Raw genomic sequence first — 18,824 nt, 5'->3', positions numbered from 1 at the left:
TAATGAAAATATCCTTTGCAAAAGAGGGTGTGCAGGCACTGAGGCTGTAAGAGCTTGAAATATCACAGAAGGCTGCATCCAGAAGATTTCATTTTCAACCACTTTTCGCAACAATGTCTATGGTCACATGGGGCTGGAGATTTGAATTTAATGAGATAGGGTGAGATTGAAAGGAACATGAAGGGCAGCCCAGTTCCTGGAAGGATGTCAGGAGAAAGAATCAACTAAAAATAACATTTAGCAGCTCAGGCTTTTTCAGACCTGGGGGTATATTTTTTTTTCTCTGGTTTACCATTCAATTACTGAAGAACTGTTTTTCTTTTTGACACACAGATGCAATTTAGCAGATTAGGATATCAAAAATGGTCATTTATCATGAATCATTAAATTAAACTTCCAACAGATTCATTACAAACAGAGTGACATGTTTCAAGTGTTTGTTTCTGTTCTTTTTAAAGATTAAGCCTCGCAGTCAGTGATCAGCTCTAAATAAAAGGGATGTTTTAATACAGAAGAGTAATCTTACTACAAAATATTCTTATGTCCTGTGCAACCACCCTGAGCTCCTTTTGAATGAATCACTGCATAAATGCAGCGTGGCATAGATGTGTTTTTTGCTGAGGTGTCAGAAAAGCCCAGGTTGGTGTAATAGTAGCCTTCATATTTGCACTGTTGGTCTTGTCTCGTCATTCTCTTGATCATAATCCATGTATTCTCTGGGGCTTTTAGGTAAACAGAGCCTGCCTGCCAATGAAGCACTCTGATACCATCGCAATTCGGTATTGGTACTATCCGTATTGTGGTAGGTGCGGACAAAAAGATGACCAATGAATCTCCTTCAGTATTGTCAGCCTTTATCAACCAATGTCAGCCTTTTTTACGAGTTTATCAGGTGTGGCACCTTCATTGTAGCACCCCAAGACTAATAAAACATTGGGAGCACCCTGCTGCAAACACTGAAGGACCTAAGCTTGCGTAGGGAAAGAAAAAAAAAAGTTTGCTCATGCCCTTTTTTTCAGAAGTACCTGTTTGTGGTCAAAACCAAGTCAGGTAATTAGGTCATTAGCAGGACTAGACAGAACATAATAGGAAACTGAGGAACCCATTTGACTAAGCTGTATTGAACCAGGAACACATCTAAATGTCGCAGGAGCCTCAACGCCTGGATTTGAGGAACTCTACTACAAATATTACTGTCTGCAACTTTCACCACAGTTTCCAGAGTACATGTTACTGCAGAATAAGATATATTTGACTGGTTGTGGCCTCTAACTCTCCAGAATACCATGAGGTCCACTGTATAGATAGATAGATAGATAGATAGATAGATAGATAGATAGATAGATAGATAGATAGATAGATAGATAGATAGATAGATAGATAGATAGATAGATAGATAGATAGATAGATAGATAGATAGATAGACAGACAGACAGACAGACAGACAGACAGACAGACAGACAGACAGACAGACAGACAGACAGACAGACAGACAGACAGATAGATAGATAGATAGATAGATAGATAGATTACATTTATTGTCATTGAACAGGATTCAACAAAATTTCCATTGCAACTCCCGTGCAAAAAGTCAAATATATACAATAAATACAATAAACACACAATAATAACAATATATACAATTAAAATTAACTAAAAGGCACTCCAACCACACTAAAGAAGAAGCAGCAGGTCCATTTATGGCAAAGTGCAGATGATGTGACAAGTGCAAAGTGCAGAACAATATGGCTGTGTGGGGGATGTGTATGTGTGACTGCGAGGTTATGATATGCGTGGGAGTAATGGCTCTGACGGCTGTGGGGAAGATATTGATGTATAATAAATATGTGTTTCACTTTTTTTTCTTAATTAACCCCATCATTCACAGTCTAACTTAATCAGATACATGTCTGATTAAGTAAGGCAATCAAGAAAGGTCAACTCATCCAAGCGATTTGACATGAAGACATCAGAGGTGATCAAAAATAGTCAAATCACATATTTGATTTCCAGCTGCCCCTGAACAACAGAGTCAATTGTCTTCCCTCACCTGAAGACTTCAAATTCACTGTGGTAATAAGTCCCTGCTGGTCACTGCAAATTTCTAAAGCAGCTCTCTAACATGCCACACTTCCAGGCCACACCATTATTGCCTGACAATAGCTCACCCATGTGAATGAATAGAGAGAGCTGAAGAGTCTTGCTGATACAACAAGAAATTTCCATTTTAGTAATTTGGGAGCAGCATGCAGTCAATACAGGACAGAAGTAAAGTGAATAGGAATTTCCTGATGTGTGAAATATGTTTGTACACTCAGTCTTGGTTTAACAAAATGCTGTGTGTGTGTGTGTGTGGGGGGTGTGTGTGTGTGTGTGTGTGGGGGTGTGTGTGTGTGTATGCGTACATGGGTGGCCTTGTATTTGATACAAAGCCTGAGCCCCATAACAAGAGGTTATTGGTTAGGTTTAGGACTAAGGTGTGAATTGAGTTTAGGTTAGACTTATGGTTAGGCATGTACAGGTGATGTTTAGGCTTAGAGTAAGGGTCAGGGTTAGGCTATAGAAATGAATGGAGGTCATTGATAAATCCCTTTGAAGATAGAAAGTGTGTGTGTGCTGACTGTAGGGTTTTAACTGAGATATGTGATGGTATGGGGCTGGAGCCAATAAAGGATGTCAGGGGGGCAAATGTGGTAGGTACACTGTGACTGCTCAAAGGCAGACCTAAAATTTATATTCTGTTTTTAAAACCGTACATCCTCTTCCTCGTCTGATCAAGATGACCTTCACAGCAAGGCTTCAAGTTACACTGCTTTATTGATGTCTAGAAGGCTTTTTTTGGTCTATTTTACCCAGTGAATTTTTTATTATATGGGGAAAAAAAGAAAGACAAAAATATTTTGTTTTAGGACTTTCTTTTTTCCAAAGAAAGTTCTACACATCAATGCAAAAAGCATTTAAAATTGAAGTCATCTTGCAGAATATTACTAAATTTAATTAAATAATTTCATAAGATGTATTTATTTTGAGTTTTAGGTTTTCTACCACAGTTATCAGTTTTTTTATGTTAAAGAGACACTCTGTCTCTCTTTTCCTTACATCATTGATAAACAGGTGTGTTATCCAGCTGGAACTCATCATGCCTAATCAGGTAGAGCTTAAAGAGGAGCAGACTTCCTGCTTCTCTTTAAGCAGACACCATATTTTTTTTTATTTTTGCTTTTTTCATCAGCCAGACATACACTCAGCATTTTTTTTCTTAGTATGAACCTGAACCTTTACCTCACTTTCAGCAATGTCAATCTGTTCATCAAATAAATAATTGAAGCTCTTCATGTTTGTTGCCAGCCTTCGGGTCTCAATTACTAACCACTAGATTTCATCAAACATTCAAGTGATCACCTATCACAATCATTCCAGATTTTTCTTGTTTTGTTTTTCCAAGCATATTTCTTCCTCACTATCCTTTCAGATTTTAGTAAAGTGTTTAATAATTCTTAAACTACTTTTGGTGATTTCAGTTGTGATCATAAATGTTTTCTGAGCTTGATGCATGTCAAAGATGTGACTCCTCTGACAGAGCAATGTGTCTTCCCATATGGTCATTTAAGAAATGAGAAGCTGCTCTGTGTTAATTAGGGTCAAATAACTTGTTGCCAGATGAAATATGATAATCCATGTAGTGATTATCTAAATATGGACTCTTAGCTGTTAAATACATTTGACTGTTTTTTTTATTTTAAATGAAATAAACTCAATTCAAAAAACTTATCTCTGTAATTTTCAGAAGTTCCCATTTTGAAAGTATAAAGTTTTATATATTGTTTAAAGTAAAGGGTTTTATGCTGAACTGACCCTCATAATGTCAAGGTTCTGATCAGCCTTAACTTTATAAATTGCTGTCAATTTTAAACAACTCACCAGATTTTGTCACTGCATTGTGACCCAGAAGAGAATAAAACTGATAAGTAATGTGCTTTCTCTTCTGGCTAATGTATGTTCGCTTAAAAATAATTTACTCCTTAAAAGGTGCTGCAAAGTAATGGCTTTTAGATGCAAGTTAGAGTTAAGTATCTTGTGCAAGAACATATTGACCTATAAGCTGCAAAATCAACTAAATTATTTCTTGTAGGGGCAAAAATATACCTGTTAGTGAATAAAGAAGGACGTATAACTTTCACTGAATTATCTATTTGGGGGGGCAAACTCTTCTTATTAGAAGAGATTCAGGCTAATGACTCAGAGACAGATGCCTACTGCAGGTTAAATATATGCAGTTGTTATTTTTACCAACTATCTGGAGGAGAGTCCCACCTTTTCTTTGCTCAGAGCCAATATCCCTGTTTATGATGAGTCAAGAAATGATGAATGACCGGGGATAAACATGAAATCCCCGGATCATTAACTGGATTAGACTGGAGAGAAAATTGCATAATCAACCAAGAGAATCACAGGAGTCGGGTGCTCATCAATAAGATCACATAAGCTAACCAGAGATAGTTAAAGAAACGAGAGGAACATTGGATAGTCTCAAAGGATTAAATCGGTGAGAGACAAATAGCAGTCTAAAGCGATCAAGGAAAATGAGCTGCTATTTAGCATTTAAATAGGATTGTTATTGCTTTGGATAGTTGTCTTGTTTGGTCTTTAACCTTCAAACAGCAAAACTCAAAGGTAAAAAGATAAACTTTTAGTCCCAACAGGATGGCAAAGGGGACTAAGGATATGTGGAGATTAAGATACGGTTGGTGTCCTTGTCTTAGTTTGTCAAATAGTACTAATCGCACCCACCACAAGGATTGCTTTTACCTTTTAGCCTCCAGCAAAGATCACTTGTGAGCTTGAGGAGAAGAGGTGGAACAGACTGCTGTGAAGAGCCATCCCTGCAGCACGCTGACAGGGCTAGTCAATGTGTCTCATCAGCCGAAGACATGCTGTAAAGATACAGGGTCTGAATCAAGGAAGTGCTGATGCCGTGATTCACGGCACCTCGTCTCCAGCCAAACAACCTATGTATTTCACCTGACCCCAGCAGCTCTCTGACCTCTTAAAGATGCAGTCATGTAGCACAGGGACAGTGACGCTCAGCACTCAATCAAAACCGACTTCTTCTGCTCATTATCTCTTATGTTATAACAGAATCCATGTTGCTCCATAAGTCTCATTATTCTCACTAACTCAATTTTCTGTACTGGTTGGAGAGCTTTGAAAGTGGAAGTTCTGGTTGAATACCCATGTCTACATCCCAGGGCCAACAAAAAGACAATCATACTCACTCACATTTAAGGACCACTTAGAGTCACCTATCGACAGGCAGGTGTTATGGATTGAGGACAGAAGTGGAATACCAAGAGAAAATGTACGTATACAAATTATGTCCATGCAGGCTCATCATAGTAAAAGCCACACTATGATTTGAACAGTCAACTGAACTTACTGCCAGATCCTGAACCTATGCATTGTTCATTTGTCTTCTGCTCATCTGAGATCAGGTAACTCATCTGTCACTGCTTCCAAAGAGTTTAATTCAAGGAGGCATCCTGAATAGATGTCACAACATAAAAAAGTGAGCAACATAGCCTGAATTGTTATGTTTAGTAGTGCAGACAGTGGTTTCTGACATGGACAGTATGGACAACTTCCCAGGGTGTTATCTTTTTAGGGATGGCACAAGACCTCAGCAGATTGGCAGAGATGGAAGCAAAGCATCAACAGGTGTTTTTATTGGAATGCGAATCTTTCAGATCAATTTAAGAAGCAATTTTGAACATATTTCACATTTCATTGTGTCATGTAGTGCCACGACACAATAAAATGTGTCATGGCACATTTTATTGCCATTACACATAAAATGTGCTATGGCAATAAAATAAAATGCACTGGTCTTGGTCTCTGACCCTAAAAGTTTTGGTCTTGTCTTAGTCTCGATACACTCTGGTCTTGACTAGCCATTAATTTTATTAAATTCCAGTTCTTGTGTGAGAAGAACTGGAATTTCTTCCCACAAGTTTGAAGAAAGTCAAACTTGCCTCTCTTCAAATATTATAACACACTTTTTCATTTGACATAAGTGAATCACAATAAATACCCAATTCACTTGAAATGTCTTTTTTAAGATGAACCTTCCAGTTACATCATTCTTATCCTTCTGCTCCTTGTCCCTCTACTCCCAGAAAAGAGTTGATGGAAGCACTTTCTAGGCCCTCTTGCTTTTCTTGCTCATGTGACAGACCCTTCCTCAGCATCGTTAGTTCGCTGCAGGTTCACTGCAGGCTTAATTGGGCTGTGTCTAATAACAGCAGTCCCAAGGGTGTGTGCTAATGAAGAGAGAATATAATTAATGCTCGAGTGACGGATTTTGGCTTGCGGCCTTCAGGCAGGACCTGAACACTATTCAGCTTCTACACTAACTTGTCTTCATCCAGTCTGCTGAGTCTGGTCGCTCAGTCCAGCGCTGAATATTCACTTAGGCTTCACCCGGTGGCTTCTCTCATGTTGCACAGTGAAAGCTTCAGATGCATTCGCTTCCTTTTCAGGTACTGCCAGGGTGAAACCCTAAAACAGTCCAGTGCGACAACAGCATCCATCCTGTTTTAAACAATGTTGTGGTCGTCTGCAATGCTGCCTGGTCTTCCCATTACCCTCCAATTCATGGAACATGCTGTGACTTTTAAACAAGATTTTTCACAGATGTGATTAGCCAAGGGTGGCTGAGGGTGATCAAAAGTGTGCGGGATGTCCACGTGAATCCAACACAAAATGGCGGCGTCAATAGCCAGCTGCTCTGCCACTCAGCAGGCACACCTAAAGGCATCCATCTATCTGTCCTGCGCTCTGTCACGCCTCACAGGAAGGGGCTGATGGATTCACCCCCGATCCTGGCCTTTCTCCTCTCTTGCAATGTTTTTCTTCTCTTCCCTCCCTTCTCCATCTGTTCACCATCTGTTTCTTTCTTTGCACCCTTGTTACGTCAAGTGACGTTGGATTTTACACCTCACAGCTTCCTCCTTTACTTTCTCTCAAATATGTAAACGGCCCCTAATGTTTCTACGTGGACATATTTTCTGCTCCCAGTTTAAAAAAATAATAGGTCTATAAGGGCAATGCTTTGTGGCACACCATCGCCCCTTGGTGGTAGCTCCACTTAACTACAATCCAGCTGTCCACCTTGTTTGGCAGCGTCTCAGGCCAGGCATTTGTCCAGGGTAAGCCCTTAATGAGTCTCCAGCAAGGAACAAAATGAGATGGGGTGGTGTTGGGGAGCAGAGAGAGCCAGAGAGGTTGATAGGCTATAGAGCTGTATAAGGTGAGCATGAAAATAAAAAGCAACACTGAAGTGCTGCTGTGTTACTTTATTGTGCCATTTATAAAGCTGGTGTGGTGTATCACGCTTTGGCAAGATTAGATAAACAACATCTGCCACCGAAAGGCTCTGTGCATGAGATGCCTTGATGTTCAACCAAAGAATTACTGCACATGTCCTTGCGTTGTTCTTAGACTGTATGTCTTCATGATGAGGACTGGGTGTCATTGAACAGTCCTGACAGAAGTTTTAAAAAAAAGTCATTGTCATCATGTGTGTCATATTAATTTGAAACATTCAGTGACCTATTTGAGCTTTTTGTAACAGAAGGTACAGCTAAAATATACTATGCTATTCCAATATCAGATGGAGGTCTGGTTCAAAAGAAAGCAAAATTTATCGCAATGAGTATGCTAATGCTCTTAATAGGCTAAAATACAAAAATAACGTTTATCTTTCTCTCTATCAGAATGGTTGGAACAACCATACAGGACACAAACTTTAGGCGTTTTGATGCTGGATCAACAGAAATAAATGGGCTGCATTTACTTCCGGCCCTCCGTCTGCATTGTGTGGCGTCGGTGCTACGTCGTCTGAAACCCAGCAACACTATGCTCTGTTTACTTTATGTGTTTGTTGTATCATTGCAAGAAAGAGATGGGATAAAACAAGAAAATATCACTTTTGATGAGTTTATACAAATTTATGATTATAAGTTAATTTTTTCCAATGTCAGTGTGGTTCCATTATTCCTTGATTGTCCAGTAATTATTGCACTTGTAGACTCAAATATTTATATGTTGGAAATAGTAAAAGCAAATAATTATGTTAAAGCCATTAAGAAGAGGCTCCCATGACAGCTGACTGATACAGCTATAACAGGATTAAATTAAAACATGTGCACATCCTGACTGACAGGGACAAATCGCTGCGTTACAGCTGTGATTTCAAAGAGGCTTTTTGGTCTCAGTGGTGCAGTTCTTTGGAATAATAATTTCTTTATTTTAAAGAAATGAAGAACTTCCCTTTTTCCTGTGTGTGCAACTAGAACATCGAAGAGTCGTGTTCAACGTCCTAACATCACAGCACTTGCCACTGCACTGACCTTGGTTGTAATTGCAACTGGACCTTTTCTTACACGTTGGTCACAAGAATAAAGAAATTAAATGTCAACCAAACCTGTAGGGAAGAGAAAGACACTTGAGACTCAAAACTATCTGAATGTCAGACATTAAAGAGATGGTGTTGTTTATTTTCAAGATGCATAGTCTCATTTTCTAGCACAATCAAATTACTATGTTAGCATGAATTATGTTCTAAATCAAACATGACTTGAAATAAATATAAATATTCAATTTCACTCTCTCTATAAGAAGCTCCTACTCTGTCTGACACTGTAAAAAAAAAGTTTTTGCAATAAGTTACATAGTGCAGCTTCAAGTCTAGTCTCTTCAAACTAAACCTCCTGCCACGCTGTGTACATACACAAGTGCTCTACTTGGAGGGATCTCAGATGGAATAAAATTTTTTGCTAAAACATAGGCTATTGCATTTCTGAGAAAGCCTATTTAATTTTACAGCACACAGACTCACATCCACTCATTCATGCAGAACAGCAGAAATCAGGTAAACAAGTACATAAACCCGCTGAACACTCAGACAAAGCATAACCTGTCACTAAATGATATAGAGGGGGTTATGAAGGGATAGAGTAGATTCACATTTGTAAGCGAAATAGAGCGTGGAGGGACGACAGAGTGGCGAGAGTGACCAGTGGGAGTCTGATGGGCAGCAGAGGAACAGTTCTTAGTCAAGGTTGCCCCGAGTCAGAGAAAGAGGGGGACAATACAAGTATCTACCTCCTCACAGTTAAATCTTTGAACCTTCAATGCAACAGGAAACAAAAATGAAAAAATAAATATAAAAATGTGGTCATACGTACTACATATGATGACGTTTCACAATATAAGATATTTAAAGAATGTGTGGGACATATTTTGTCCTGTCTCACTCTGTCTCACAGAGTGACACAGGAAGTACCGTAATGTACTGATAGTGAGCTGTGCTTAGCCCCATAGCAACAACATCTCCATGTTGCTGGATGGTCTTCCTCAGTCAGAAAAGAACCAATCCAGGCCGACTGCTCCTTGGCGATTATCTCCGCTGAAGCAGCCACACATAAAAAAATTTAGACCGACAATAATTTTTACACCAAGTAGAGGAAATATACACAAAGGAGGATAGGAGAAGAATATAGAGTAGAAATAAAAATAACATCATAGACAGTTTGCCATTTTCATAAAAGACGAGAGAAAATCAGTCCAAAAAATATTTGAAATGAAAATTTTTACTTGCGTGAAATATTTTTTTTTTCATGTTGTATTGTTAAGCCCCTTTAAAAGTCATTAAAACAACAACATGATTCAACTAAAGTCAAAACTGAAACATAAACTACAGATTTGTACATCTAACCCCAGAGGAGTCAGTTCTTCACTGGCATGAACCTCAATGCAGATTGATGATACAACCCGTACCCATGCGTTACTGATACTTCCCACAACTTTTCAATATTCTGTAAAGACAGTTGAGGAAAAAGCAGAAGAGTTTTGGGATCACGGTGAAGGAGTTGAGTCAAGGTGGTATGGTGTGCAGGAGATAAGGCTCAAACAGAGACTGCCGTATAGCTCTATAAGTCAGCTCTGTGCAGAGGTGGTGAGAAAATCTAGACTTCAGAGCCGACATTAACACAAAATTAGCACATATTATCATAATTCTCTCTTCCATTTAATGTTATGTACTGTCTGCCTGGTTCTTGTTCCTTTGGTGTTTAATTCTTTTATTATTGCAATCCTGTGTTTATAATAAAATATTTGCTTCCATAATTCCATATTAGGTGACAGGATTGTGCCGCACAAGCAACGACCTGCTGTATCTGTGATTAAAATGGTAAAACAGCACACGTAATTTCTGCTGAAACTTGGGAATCATTGCAGAGATAAAGCTATTAAGGAAGGAAAGGTTTCCAGGAAAAAGACTAATGCTACTTAGTAAAAGGTGACTCACAAACACTTGAGTAACTGATGGTTTAGCTCATCCAGAAACTCTGAGTCATTGAAAATAATGTCTGAATTACTGATGAGGAAATTGAGGCTATGTTTAACCATGTGCATCCAGGTGGCAACAGAAGCTGTAAACACTTGTCTTCCTGTGTGGAGCTGAAAATCTTTGAGAGCAGGTGCAAACATCAAGCATTTGGAGAAACACTTTTAATCATGTTTGGGTGTCTTTGAATTATCTACTATATACTACAGAATCACTAAATTAAATATTTTGTTAATTAATCTGTTTTATGGTCCAAAAAATGACTTTTAGAAAAAGCAGAGAGGTAATCTGAAAATAAGACTTTCAGATCAGGTATTTGAAAAACCCATCTAATATAACAGATATATTATTTTGAGTCTTGAGATTTGCTCTGTTATGTGGAAAGCTTATATCTAAGAGTTTGTATCTAACAGGTACTATTGTCTTAATCTTCACATTTTTTCTTTGTTCAGAGCTCATAGACAGTGCTCACAATGCCCCGTTGAAATGGCAGGAGGTTTTATGTAAAACTATGACACCAGGAGAAATTAATTCAAAACCTTTTCCAGGTATAATTTAGCATTTATCCTACACAGCAACAAATTAAAAATGTAAGAATGTTTAAAGTTTTAAAATGGCCTAGCCTGGACTTTGCAGCCTGCAACCCCTGCTGCTGCAAGTTTCCTTTGGGCTTTCCACAATGACTCTTAACATTTTACAAAAATTTTAAAAAACAACTAATATTTTTAAATATAGATATGAAGACAAATGCAAGATTAGGTAGTTTGCCTGATGTTTTGTGAAATAATGGCATTGAATAGTAACAACAGCACGACACTAATGGTGCCAGTAAAATTATTTTTAGATCACAGTTTCAAATGATCAAATTATTTCATTGGAAATGTTGTGTCGTCCGTCAAACCCCACAAATATCGACATCCTACAGAGAAAAGACAAAAGTTGGGGAAAAACATGGCCAACTTTGAAAATCTTTGAGGGTAACAGAAGGTCACAGGGGGATGGGGCAAAGGTCACCTGACAGATCCATTCCTCCTTACCCTTGTGCCCCACGTTCTGAATCTTTTGGCCCCCAAAGTTGACTTTGCACTGCAAAAAAAAAAAAAAAAAAAAAAAAAAAAAATAGCTTTAAACCAACAATTGCTCCCTTTTGGCCCAATTTGACTTAAATACCACAGGGGAGAGGAGGTAGGAGGACCGGGGTCCCCAAGGGAGATAACCGGAAAACCAGCTGCGTTATCGGACTCAAAGTCTGATACTGACCACGGCCGAAGAGCAGGTGCCGTCATGGATGAAGGTCCTTATCACCAAGAGCTTGATCGGTGACTGGCGAAATCGGGGCATGGTCCACCGATGACAGGCTGACAGGAAGTCAGCGGCAATTGGACGATGCAGATGAGGCTGGAGAGTCCTCCAGTTTGAATTTACACCTAGGCTTCATTTTTCTGTTTTTTCTTATTCCTTGATAATTTGTCATGGACTTAAGAAGAATCCTAAAATATAAAAAGCGAAAGAGAAATATAATTCAGAACTCCTGCTTTAGAATTTGAGTTTTAATGGTGAAAGAACAAACCATTATAGCCAGGCAGTTTGTAGAACCAGTAAGAGTTTTGCATTGGTCACATTTTCTGACATAAATGCGTCAATGCCTTCGTGATCGAGTGAAAACCTGCACAGTGGGCACATTTATTAGACATTCTACTTTTTGCTGATGGTGCAGGTGCACATGGGGTATGCGTGTCCGTATTTGGCAACAATTTGAACAGATTTGTTTTACCCTCACTGCTGCAAGCTGTCATTGTCCAATCTCTAGAAGCCCCCAGGATAAAATGTGGAACTCAGAGACATGTTAAAGACAGCAAAAAAAGGAAGATAAAATCAACTCTAGAGGGCATGTCTCTGACGGGAAAGAGAATTTTATTTATGGAGATATTAAAAAGAACTACGGTTAGTTATAAAAAATAGACCTTATTCGGGAAATATTTATCTTAGATGTTAAAACAATACAGTAATAATACTTTTGGTTATTTAGTTTTTATACAGTTTGATAAAATATTTTCACAGGAATGTTGCCATGTTGTTCACACTGTAATGCATTCTGGGTAAATGACATGTATTGGTCCAACTGCCAGACTCCTTCAGCCAAAACAGTGATGAGTAAAGTTATTAAGCCTTTTTAATTTGAACCGGAGCGCATTGAAATCGATCATAACATAGAAATCAGAAGAGGTGGTGAGAAGGAGGACCAAACGGAGGAAGAGAAAGAGTTGGCCGTAGGATCTGGTGTTTTGCTGCTGCTTTCAGCTTCATAAATGAAGCAATGGATGACACTGACCTCTGGTCGGACTGCGTGATCCGGTAAGTCTGGAGCTCAGTGTTCAGTTAGGCAACAGCGGTTTAAGGTTTGCACTTTGTTCGGCGATGGTAGCGGTTTCACATCCATTACCGGTGGCCTTGCTCAATTAGCATTTCCAGTAGGAATAGCTACATTAGCGCTGTTTGTCTTTAACGTTTCTCCCAGCATCTGTAGCGCTGTGTCCGGTTAGCCTTCTGTAGGCTCCTGTACAGAAGGGAGCAAAACACGTCATCAACCCATCGGTGAAAAAATGGCGACCTTAACGGCGAAAAATATAACAAGATGTACATTTTTGTATCACAAACAGCAATTTTTAGGTTATAGGAAAATTGCAACGTATTTAGGCCAACATGTTCAGTCCTGGGTCCTTTTAAGAGATGATTGAAATGTCATTTCAGTATTATTTATTGGTGTAATGTTACTGAACAGTCATAGTACAGCGGTCACAGTTTGGTGCCTGCAGTCAGATAAAAAAAAAAAAAAAAGTCCTGCTTACAGATTATGACCATTCTCATGTTTAAAGGCCAAGCACAGTGTTTTTGCTTTGGAGCAAGGGCTTTATAAAAATGAGCAGAAGAAAAGCACTGCCAAAATGCCTGGTGATGATGACCCACAGGAGCTTGAAGACCTGCCTGCTTGTTTTTAATTAGTAATAAGAAAGATTCAGGGCTCCTATTGATCTACAGCAGTAATGGAAAAACCAGAGGCTGGATACAGTCATAGTAAAAAGGCAGTGCACTCTGTCCATTCAAGGCTTGGGTGGATACAGCACAAACATTGTGCTCGCACTTGAGAAGTGATTCTCAAAGTCTAAATGGCACAGTTTTTATAGTAACCTCAGCTGAGGCTCAACCAAAAGTACTGCGGAAGACCTGAGCACCATCTTAGTAGTTTCTACGTTCCCTCTGAGCCTCCTTTAGTTGAGGCTTGGTGCCAAATTTCAGCGTTCAGTGAAAAATAAAAACACCCGCTGGAGTTCACTAGCCAATCACAGGGAAGGACAAATAACCACCTACAAGCAGATTAGAGTAGCCTCAGCTGGGATTGAAAGTCAACCAAACTGCACATTTTGATTATTGTGTGGGAATAGTCTTTGACTGGTGAATGTTCACCTTCTTCTGTGAATCAAAAACAAAAGAAAGGGTGATGTAAGACAATTTGGTAAAAGATTGACTTCTAAAAGTTTTTGTAACCAGACTCAGATATACGTTCACACATTCAGTGCTAATATTCACATGTTTTCACAAAATGCTTCTTCCAAAACCACATTCAATCTTCTCCATGGTGAAGGTAAAATGGGAAAGGTAACGACGTCATGTCACTGCTGCCTGGCAACGCCACTTCACTGGAGGATGGAAAGTGCTTCATTGTTTTTCTGCCATTCACCACAGCCGTCTCAAGGTCCCTGCCTCTGAGGAGGAAGAGTACTTTTTTTTTCCCTGTGTACATCTGTGCTTCTGTGAATCTGTGTGTGCATGCGAGATCAGACAGCATCGGTGGAATTTAACAAACACTGGAGGCTCTCAGGAAAAAAGAGCGTCCAAGGTCTCAGTGAAAGGGCATAATGGCTCCCCCTCATCAATTTTATCTCTTGCTTCACTGGAGACTGTTAGACAAATATTTCAACTACAGCAGGAGGCAGAGGCAGAGGAAGAAGAAGAGATGCTAACAGCTGGAGAAATTAAAACAATAAGAAGATATGTTTTTCAAATAAATTCAGTATCTGGTCATGCAATGCTGCGTCATTCAAAAACAAACCTGTTACCTAACATAGAAGCGGATCAATGAAATGTCACCCATCAGCAGAGGCATAGAGTTGAATCACAAATCCGATGACAGAATCTTCTGTCTGTATACTGGGACATTTTTTAAAGTTAAAAGCAGTTCATATGATTCTTTTACACTCCAGTGGTTTGTGAAATGATCCATTTTGACCCATTTTACTGTCTTCACTGTCCAATCTCAAGCCATTGTTCCATATGGCTGTGTAATGCTCAGTAATAAACATTAACTGGGGAGTGAAGATGCATCAAGGAGTGCATGCACACACACATATTATCTGATGAAAGTAAAGCAATGAAGTGAGGGGCACAGATACTTGAGTACTTGAAGCAAATTGCACCATGAGGATCAAAGCAGATTAAAGGAGGTCAAGGGAAAAGAAATGAAACCACCATTCCATTTTTAAGCCCTTTAAAATAAGAACCAGGGCCTCCTTTTGATTGTCAAGGTCTGTAAATTGGAGAGGTGGTAAGAATATCCCTTATCTTCACTTGGCACCCAGTCACTCTTTTGTGCTTGTTTTAGTTGTCTTCCAAAAGAAACCAACGTTCTGGTCCTCTGTGGCAAACTCTTAATACCTTTTAAAGCAGCACTGCCATAAATGTCTTTTTGAAGAATCTCAGAAAATACAATTATTTGTCAATAGTAAAAACAGAATTTGTGAAATTCTGTTTCATGTTCATTTTGAGTTTGAAGTCCCTAAAAATGGTGCAATCTTTGGAAGAAACATTTCTAAGTTCAACCATGATTTTAAAGCAAAAAATGTTTTAGATATTTTTTTTTCAACAAACAAAAGCTATTGAGTAAGTTAAGATAAAGAAATATCCAAATCTATTCAGACGTATTACATCATGAAACCTCACCAACAGATGGAAACCATCATAACTTTCTTAAGTTATGACAATAAATTGATGAGGTTGAAAACCTAGGTAGGTGAAAACATTAGAAACATATACTGTACATTTCCCCTTAAACATACTTGTGACATTTATTTGATTAACGTCTTACTGATTATCTTTTATGGGCTGTCTATTATTTTTTAGATAATATCTAAAAAATTATCTCTAACCACAGTAAGTTGTCCTTGGTGTATCGTGCTGGCTGGAGACCTTGCCTGATGATTTCCTACAGAATATTCTTGATTTGTTCAACGTTAAAAACACTGGAACCTCAAAATATGAACAGACACAAAAAACAAATTTTTAGTGTGTCACAGAGCATCTCAAAGATTTTTCTCCACAGTGAGCAACACTTCTGTGGCTCTCACACAAGCCAACTTGCTCTCTTGCAGTACTTGCTTTATTGCCACATGTTGCTGCAATAAGTGTGTGGCTGTAACAGCATGGGATCTTACCAGTATAAAGGTACAGATATCAGGAAAACTCTGGCTTGAGAAGTGCTACAATTTCAAGTGCTGAGAAACTTTTTGAGCTAATTTTCTCAGCTTTTTGGCTGAGAAAATTAGAGCAGAACAGATTAGGTTAGATTAGAACTCACCTTTTAGAGGTCTGCCCTTGCTGACATCCATGTTTTTCCTCCTTTCAATTCCTGCCACTATTTCTCCAGCAGAAAAGCAGGTAGTGGTGGAGGAAGTGCTTGTTTCCAGAACCATCAAAGTGGTGGGTGGATGTGTGAGCTGTTGTCTGACACTGCATATCTGTGCAATGAGAACATTGTGGTGTATTTCCTGGCATTTTTGAATCACATGTGTGGAAAAGAGTTAATGGACTTATTTCTTCACAAATTAAAGCCTTGAGACACTAACAGACACTAACAGTGCTTCTGAGGACCAAATGTCACTAAAATGTGTGCGAGTTACGATAGGTGATGAGACCAGAACAAAATGCATTAAAGCTGGGAGAGCATCAGGAAGGGGCTTCTTCCTTCAAAAACAGGTGGATTTGTGTTTAATATTCATATAATATTCATATACTAAGCAATGGTTTAGCAATGTTATTAAGTATGAGTAAAAGAATAATGACTGTGACTTTAAGTGCTATGCACATTTCACATGCATATGGACATAAAGTTGGAGTGAATTCATTGAACTTGCTTTGTTTTTAAGGAAGGCTGTGAGGCTTGCATACTTAGACTTTGAAGACAGAAATAGTCAGCATGAACAAATTAAATTTGTATTTATAGATTCCTCTTGCACAATCAGTGGAGTTGGTGTTTTCAAAATTTAAAAACCAAAATCAGATATCTTCATCCTTAATCGAGGCCTCTTATTATCTCCAGTCTAGGCCAAAGTCAACTCCGGGATCTGTAAGTAGTTTTAGCACATTGTTTAATGATCGAAGGTCACAGTCTTTGCCCAAGTTGTCTGGGTTAATTGACCGAAGCTTTTAACCACAGAACGAATTTCTACTGAGATGCCCAATTATAACGGTGCGAAGCAAAGACCAAACAGTCCAAAATGGGTGAAAAATTTGCTCCATTTTCTTTACTAATGATTACAATATGATATGTCGAGAGATTTAAAGCCTGCACTGATAAATGTCAGGATAATTTTAGATCAGAGAATCTGAAGATTATAGTTAAAGTTCAATCTCAGAATAAATTAAATATTTTTTTTGTTTTGTTTTTTTGGCCTCAAGCTTGTTTTTCAGTTCTAGATAAATGAAACAACGACTGAGTCATGTTAAACCCCACAGACAAGATTTAGCTGACATCTTTGCACAGTGGAGGTTTGTCTTTTATGAGGGTTTGACATGTTTGAGACATCTATTATTAAACTGTACATTGGGAGCGAATAAAATGCCTTTTATTTATTGGCTGACTGTAAGCCACAAACATCTTATTTGTTGAAGGCAGGCAAAGTTATCTAAAATAAACTGCAAATAAAAATGCAATCAACATGTGAATAAGCTATAACATATTGATCTAACATGAGGGGTTGCCTTTGAAATGTCAGTCTTTTCCCAATTTCTGTTCATTGCCACTGGCAAAGAAAGTCCTTAAAGGATAGCAACTTTAAAAAAAAAAAAAAAGACCCAATGTAGCCTGAATATTTATTTTTCCAAGGAGTGCCAAGTTGACAATAAAACTGAACTCCAAAGATGAATAACATCTCCACCCCACAATGAAACACAAAAAGTGTTTCACTGATTTATAGGAGCAGTTAAAAGCATCCTTTTAGCCTTCCATCACAGAGCATCGTTCTGAATAATAACAAATGACAAATGTACCCATTCTGCTACATCAGAATCAGATAAATAGTAAAGTACATAACAAAGCGACACTTTCAGTGCACATTAATTTGCTTCAGTCTTATAAGGTCACTGTTTCGTTTATTTATAAAACAATGCAGGGTTTGGTGGACTGCAATAGTTGCCAAAAGTCAGAAGAAATGTGAAAATTGATTTTAAAACCTCAAGTGGTTGTATTGTTGACCTGGTTTGTTCACTTTCTTTAAATTACATTTGTATAAAAACTTCTCGTTTGGGGTTTTAAAACAATGTGATTAAAATTAAGTGTTTAGGGCAGCATTTAGCAGCTATTTACATCAGTTAGTGATCGATAGAAATACAAACAAAGCTTTATGTCCAAATACTGAGGCAGTTTTGGAAAGTGTCACAAGTACCTGACGAATTAATCAATATGGAGCAGGGAGAAAACTTTGAAACTGAAGGAGGAGATAAATTATTACAGAGGACGTTGAACTAAAACTCAAGGCTTTATGTTCCCAAAGAGGAAAACGCATAACAATCGAAAAGAAGTAAACTGAATAAGGAAGAAAAAAACAAAAACTATCGCAGAGAATAATAACAAACACAGACAAATGAATTTAATATAGCAAGACCTATTGAACATGAATAAACAAGGAAGTGATAAAAAAAACGGAAAAGAAAGTCAAAACTCAAACATCTAAAAGACAATTAGGTCTTCCATCCAATTTAATAAAAGAGAATTAAAGTACTTTTATTTCAAAAGCAACATTCAGTTTCCCTTGGCAGGAGTCCATCTTACATCTTGGCTTGATGATTTAACATTGTCGTCGAGGTGTTGCCACATTGACTTCACCCCTTTATGTTGCCAGTCAGTCATTTCTTTTGTTTTGTTCTCTGTGTGTTTTTCTTTTCTTACTTTACGCAAACTTTGTTCCCATTCTTGCTTGATAAGTTGCAAAATATCAAATGTTCCAGCAGGCCTTTCTTGCCCTTTTGAAATTTTCTTCTTGTTTTTTGGATTTCTTTTTGTGTGAAGATGACAGGCATTTACAGCAGAAAGGTCAATTTGCCATTTTTTTTCCTGTTTGGACAGAAAAAATGAAAGTGGTGCAGG

The sequence above is a fragment of the Poeciliopsis prolifica genome, unplaced genomic scaffold (assembly GCF_027474105.1).
Source record: "Poeciliopsis prolifica strain line A6 unplaced genomic scaffold, Auburn_PproV2 SCAFFOLD009, whole genome shotgun sequence".
In the NCBI taxonomy this organism is placed as follows: Eukaryota; Metazoa; Chordata; class Actinopteri; order Cyprinodontiformes; family Poeciliidae; genus Poeciliopsis; species Poeciliopsis prolifica.
The sequence above is the reverse complement of the archived record's forward strand: the minus strand, read 5'-3'. Positions refer to the sequence as shown.